Raw genomic sequence first — 7,448 nt, 5'->3', positions numbered from 1 at the left:
AACTAAACAACAGCACATGTGAGAGACTTTGGTATACTAATAGATCACAGACTGCAGGAGTCAACATTGTGATGCAGCAGCAAAAGAGGCAAACACAGTTCTAGGATGTATTAAGAGAAGCATAGAGTCTAGATCACGTGAAGTAATTATCCCCCTCTACTCCTCCTTGGCCAGGCTTCATCTGAAATACTGTGTCCAGTTCTGGGCACCACATTTTAAAAAAGACATTGAAAAGCTGGAGCAAGTTCAGAGAAGAGATACGAGGATGGTGAGCGGACTGCAAAGTATGTCTTACGAGGAATGGTTAAAGGATCTGGGAATGTTTAGCTTGTAAAAAAGAAGGCTAAGAGGAGACTTAATGGCGGTCTACAAATATATGATGGGATGTCACAGTGTAGGGGTAAGTTCACATAGGCGTTTTTCAGCATTTTTTGTTTTTTGCAGCAAAACCTGATTTCTTGGCAGGAAAGACGCTGCAGAAATAAAATCATGTTTTCCTGGATTTTTCTTGCATTTTTTGCTGTGTTTTCTGAGCGTTTTTGCTGCAGTTTTGGCATGCCAGACTTGTGTCTTGTGCATGCTGATAAAGTTTAGTGTTGAAAAAAAGTCCTATTCATTAGAATCAGGTTTTCCCACAAAAAACGCAGCACAACATGATTCCTGTGTTTTTTTGTGCAAAGCACTAACTACTGATAAAACAAATTCTGAAATCTCATATGCTTTGTCGGTACTGTAAAAAGCAGCTGAAAATTTGCATTAAAAAACATTAAAAAAAGTAGCAAAAACACCTTTGTGTGAAGTGTGTTAGCCTAGAACGATCATCATTATTCTCATCTGCACAGGGAAACACAAGAAGCAATAGAATGAAACATAAAGGGAGAAGATACCGATTAGATATTAGAAAAAACTTTTTGACAGTGAGTGTAATCAATGAGTGGGACAAGCTGTCCCCAGAGGTGGTGAGTTCTCCTTCAATGGAAGTCTTCAAACAGAGGCTGCATTGAGCAGGGGGTTGTACGGAATGACCCAGGAGGTCCCTTCCAACTCTAACATTCTGTTTCAGTCAGCGCAGGTAGATACGAACACGTTGATACCAAATATGTGTAATTTTTTTTATTATATTTACATAAATATGCAGATTTATTGGTTTAGGATTTTTCCATTTTTTTTAAATTTATTTTGTGACTACCATGACTACCCATAGCTCCACCGTGATCACATCATGGGGGGGGGGGAAAGAGGCAAGCGAAGGAGCTCTCTCCCACTCACTGTCTTCTAAATGCCACGATCGCTATTGATCGAGGCAGATAGAAGAGAGCAAAGAGTTAACCTCATTGGAACCTGATCCAATCTGTTCCCAATGATGCTACCTGTCAGAGCTACCACACTGCAGGACCCTGGAAGTCTTGAATATTGAGACACCACCACCCGTAGACAAATTCGGCGCTGTGCAAAGCCCAGCAAGCGTTGACGTTTATCTACAGTGGTTGGTCGGGAAGCTGTTAAGGCATTTTAAACCAGTGTCACTGGTTGGGCCATGACTGTCACGTATTGATATAGCTTAAGTTAATAAGGATAATGCTATATCTGAGCACGCTCGCTCATCACTAGTACTCAGCATAATAGGTTGTACAAGACCCATCATAGTCTTACAAAGAAAAGCTGTCCATACACCTTGAAGGTACCTATAGGGTCATAGAACTTTTCAGTATAAGCAGTAGTGTGCACATGTGTTATAACTCTATGTCTAGCTGCTACATGACTTCCCCCTCTGCAGACACCAATTTGCAATTGATTTTGCGATGATGGTAGACTAGATGCTATGAACTTTCCCCTTCATTAAAGACCTTAGGTAGCACACAGGCAGAGGCAAAATTATTCTACAGCAGTACTGAGCTGCGTGGCTGTGAATCCTGCATTAGGAATGGCTAAATGACACTGCAACACAATCGCTTTCTGTCCCTGCTTGTTTTCTCAGTCTGCTACTCCCTATTCCTCACTCTTATCTTTCCATAGACTTCAATAGGCTCTGTAAGCTGATAGCTCAGTGAGCAAGCAGTCCCTCTTCACAGGATGGATTTGAGTTGTTTTTCCTAGGTGGTGATCTTAGGAGACAGGATGAAGGGAAGGAGTGACTGTTAAGTGGAAAATGGATTTCTCAAATAACATATTCTTCAAAGTTTCTCATATTTGCCTGTACTTGAACTATCAAAATCTGTTCAAAGTATAGCATCTCCAATAAAATTGCTGGCGGTAGAAAACTTGTTTGGACAACAGTTTTCCCTTTTGTTCCGACACTTGCCTGAGCCTGCATGTGTTTTCCATGGGGATATGGGTGTTTGACTCCTAGTGGCTGTGAGAACAAAATGGTGATGTTCTCCACTTGTCCAACCTTTTCTGTCCTTGACATTTGCCATCATGGATGAGTTGGGGGCCCCCTTTACATGAGTTGGTCTGTTGGTTCTACTGAAATTGGCAGGTTTGAATGGGTATTTATCAAATTTACACGACCACCTTCGTTATATATCAGATATTTTTTTTAAAAAGATAATAGGGGTACAAGGGGTTTGTGCAATGAACCCCTTTCCCACCTGCATTTCTCAGATTTTGTTTTTTTTCCCTTCCTATAAAAGCCAAAATCTTTGATATCTTTGTCAACAAAGCAGTGAAAAATCTTGCTTTTTGTGACACAGGATGTATTTTTTTTTACAGATTTCATTGTGTCACAATGACCCAGTAAGTTGTTTCTGCATGTTAGTATGACTACAGGGATACCAAAATCATATAGGTTTTTTTAAAAAAGAATTTAGTGTCAAAAGTCAGATCCTTAAAAACAAAAACTTGTTGGAGACTGATAACGTTCTTGTTCTTTATCGGTATAATTTTTGGGTCCATACAACCTCTTATCCCTTTTTTTGGGGAGGCATGGGGCATGATCTTATGCGTCACCACCTCTACATTGTGGATACCCACAACCACTCCCATAGATGTGAACGGAGCAGTGTTCACGCATGCACCCATAGGACGACTGAAAAGAACTAATTATGGCAGCAGCCAATGGGACCCCTGCCAGCCAGGGAACACAGTCCAGATACAACAGGTGAATGGTAGAACCTTTATAGACCTTCTATATATCTCAGCTCCGTGTCCGTCAGCATCTTTACACCATTGTTGGCCCAGTGTCTCCTGGTAGACAATCCCTACATGTGTTATGGCTGTCGAATATCAGTGAATGCCAGTAGTCACATGTCTGGAGGGGGGGACCCTGACAGCTTGTGGCCCCTGGGCAAAGAGCTGGCATAAAGCAATGGTACTGCTGAAAAGTCTTGCTCCAGTCTTGCCCGATCTTTGTTAATATACCGTAATTGTAGAATTCATGTCATGACTAAAGCAATTTACCACTGCAGCCAATCACTGGCCTGAGATTGCTGACCCTACTTGGACAACTCCTAATGTGTATGAGCAAGATATGTTTTGCCAATATTAACGTTACACGTGTCATACTGACTACAGATGAAAAATGTCATCACATACGGTAACTTACCTAGTATTAGATTGTAAATACACTGGATGGGTGAGAACTTAGTAACTGAGGGTAACTGAGCTTCTATCCCTTTTAGAATGGAGTGACACTGCACATGCTTGACCGCCCCCTCTATTCATTCTGTATGTGATCCTTGTTAAAAGGGGAGCGCATCGCTCAGCAGCTCCATAAGTGATAAATAGAGATTTTGCACTATTACTCACAAGGATAAAAGTTGCTTCCCAGCGGTAAGACACCCACCACTCAATAAGTTACACCAATTCTGATTTTGATTGAGGAATCCCTTTAATTACATAGAAACCTGAACTAGAATAAGCCCAGATCTGGGAGTAGACTGCCACCTAGTGTTTTCATTTGAATGATACATGCCATGTACTATTAGTATAGCAGCAGCTGCAGAATGTAGTAGGAAGGCCGGAGTCTCATTAGCGTGTCACATCCAATGTGAGATGTTAATGACACTGTGCTCCTGCTCGGCTGGGAGCGTGAGCCGAGTGTCAGTGCTCTATGATAAGGTCCTATCGCATGAATGAATCGGAGCACAGCTGCGGAAGAGACGGAGAAAGTAATTTCTCCATCTCCTCCATTGCCGGAGTCTGGGGCAATCGCGCTGCACTCGCAATCCGATCGGAGCAGGAAAAAAAATGCCACTGAGAACAGAAGCATAGGATTAAATTGGTACGAACGCAATACGATTTTTAATCCCATGTGGGAGTGAGCTCTAAAGCTGGCCATACTCATAAGATAGCTATAGGCTAGTCAGCCATCACTCCTGACTCCCCCATACACAGAGGACCTCATGTATTTTCAATGGATAGAGAGGAGATAGGCCGCTGATAGACTTAACTGGTAGCCATTTATCTCCACTAAAAACTGAAGTCTCAGGAAATAATATTCTAACTGGCTGACCTTTCTTGATATCACCCGGCAGGGGCAAGTATGAGGCCCCCATACACATCAGCGGGTCGCGCCGAAATTGGAAGTCTTTCAGTATATTGCAGGAGTTATCCAAGGTTGGATTTACACATGAAGTTTTCTAATCAAAGCCAAAATGTGGATCCAAAAGGTAGGATCCACTTCTGCCCAGCAGTCAAAAAAAAAATCCATCCATCCTTTTTGCCAGGGACAGTCCACATACAGAGGGATCGAGAAGAAAAGAGGAGATTAATGGAATTTGTGGTCAGTAAATATGCAGAAAGTATAGCTGTACAGGTCCTTCTCAAAAAATTAGCATATAGTGTTAAATTTCATTATTTACCATAATGTAATGATTACAATTAAACTTTCATATATTATAGATTCATTATCCACCAACTGAAATTTGTCAGGTCTTTTATTGTTTTAATACTGATGATTTTGGCATACAACTCCTGATAACCCAAAAAACCTGTCTCAATAAATTAGCATATTTCACCCATCCAATCAAATAAAAGTGTTTTTTAATAACAAACAAAAAAACCATCAAATAATAATGTTCAGTTATGCACTCAATACTTGGTCGGGAATCCTTTGGCAGAAATGACTGCTTCAATGCGGCGTGGCATGGAGGCAATCAGCCTGTGACACTGCTGAGATGTTATGGAGGCCCAGGATGCTTCAATAGCGGCCTTAAGCTCATCCAGAGTGTTGGGTCTTGCGTCTCTCAACTTTCTCTTCACAATATCCCACAGATTCTCTATGGGGTTCAGGTCAGGAGAGTTGGCAGGCCAATTGAGCACAGTAATACCATGGTCAGTAAACCATTTACCAGTGGTTTTGGCACTGTGAGCAGGTGCCAGGTCGTGCTGAAAAATGAAATCTTCATCTCCATAAAGCATTTCAGCCGATGGAAGCATGAAGTGCTCCAAAATCTCCTGATAGCTAGCTGCATTGACCCTGCCCTTGATGAAACACAGTGGACCAACACCAGCAGCTGACATGGCACCCCACACCATCACTGACTGTGGGTACTTGACACTGGACTTCAGGCATTTTGGCATTTCCTTCTCCCCAGTCTTCCTCCAGACTCTGGCACCTTGATTTCCGAATGACATGCAAAATTTGCTTTCATCAGAAAAAAGTACTTGGGACCACTTAGCAACAGTCCAGTGCTGCTTCTCTGTAGCTCAAAAGTGGCTTTACCTGGGGAATGCGGCACCTGTAGCCCATTTCCTGCACACGCCTGTGCACGGTGGCTCTGGATGTTTCCACACCAGACTCAGTCCACTGCTTCCTCAGGTTCCCCAAGGTCTGGAATCGGTCCTTCTCCACAATCTTCCTCAGGGTCCGGTCTCCTCTTCTCGTTGTACAGCGTTTTCTGCCACATTGTTTCCTTCCAACAGACTTACCATTGAGGTGCCTTGATACAGCACTCTGGGAACAGCCTATTTGTTGAGAAATTTCTTTCTGGGTCTTACCCTCTTGCTTGAGGGTGTCAATGATGGCCTTCTTGACATCTGTCAGGTCGCTAGTCTTACCCATGATGGGGGTTTTGAGTAATGAACCAGGCAGGGAGTTTATAAAAGCCTCAGGTATCTTTTGCATGTGTTTAGAGTTAATTAGTTGATTCAGAAGATTAGGGTAATAGGTCGTTTAGAGAACCTTTTCTTGATATACTAATTTATTGAGACAGGTTTTTTGGGTTATCAGGAGTTGTATGCCAAAATCATCAGTATTAAAACAATAAAAGACCTGACAAATTTCAGTTGGTGGATAATGAATCTATAATATATGAAAGTTTAATTGTAATCATTACATTATGGTAAATAATGAAATTTAACACTATATGCAAATTTTTTGAGAAGGACCTGTATATTATGTCCCAGACATAGCAATGATCTGACGAACCTTTTTTTCCGTTCTTGATTTTGCTGCTTCTGTGTAACAAAAAATCCCTTTTTACATGATTTTTTTTTTCAGCATCTAGGCTTATGAATGAGGGTTTCCGATGTTTTTAATAGGTGACGAAAAACTTCTATCAAGAATTTTTGTAACACCTTGGGAATCGGAGGGATGTAAGGGAATGAGTAGGTTGGGGTGAACTGTAATTATGAGAGAAACGCATCACCACCACAAATCCTACTCCAGTTCATGCTAGTGTACGATTTGTGGAGTAGAAGATCGCCATGTCCACCACAGCTCCAGTCACTTTCTTGGAGCTGGGCGGAAATTGCATGAGAACGCCAAAAGCTGCTAAATTTTAGGGCAGCCTCGAGCTACGCCAAAATTATACCTAACTTTTTGTGGAAAAAATGTCTGGAATTGAAATGACTGTTTTAATTTTCCTCCACATATTCCTTTCAACCTTGCAATCCATTGGATTTGCTACCTGTGTGGCATCCTTGTCCCAGATCCAACTGAAAATCCTAAGTGGGAACATGGAAGGTGAAAGAGATGGATTCATGTCTGGGCGGAATTATTATTATTTATTGTTATAGCTCAATTTATTCCATGGTGCTTTACATGTGAGGAGGGGTATACATAATAAAAACAAGTACAATAATCATAAACAATACAAGTCATAACTGGTACAGGAGGAGAGAAGACCCTGTCCGCGCAGGCTCACAATCTACAAGGGATGGGTGAGAATACAGTAAGTGAGGATAGAGCTGGTCATGCAGTGGTTTGGTCGATCAGTGGTTACTGCAGGTTGTAGGCTTGTCAGAAGAGGTGGGTCTTCAGGCTCTTTTTGAAGGTTTCGATGGTAGGCGAGAGTCTGATATGTTGTGGTAGAGGGTTCCAGAGTAGGGGTGATACACGAGAGAAATCTTGTATATGATTGTGAGAAGAGGAGATAAGAGGGGAGTAGAGATGGAGATCTTGTGAGGATCGGAGGTTGCGTGCAGGAAAATACCGGGAGACGAGGTCATAGATGTATGGAGGACACAGGTTGTGGATGGATTTGTACGTCATGGTAAGGGTTTTG

The sequence above is a fragment of the Ranitomeya imitator genome, chromosome 2 (assembly GCF_032444005.1).
Source record: "Ranitomeya imitator isolate aRanImi1 chromosome 2, aRanImi1.pri, whole genome shotgun sequence".
NCBI classification, from domain to species: Eukaryota; Metazoa; Chordata; class Amphibia; order Anura; family Dendrobatidae; genus Ranitomeya; species Ranitomeya imitator.
The sequence above is the reverse complement of the archived record's forward strand: the minus strand, read 5'-3'. Positions refer to the sequence as shown.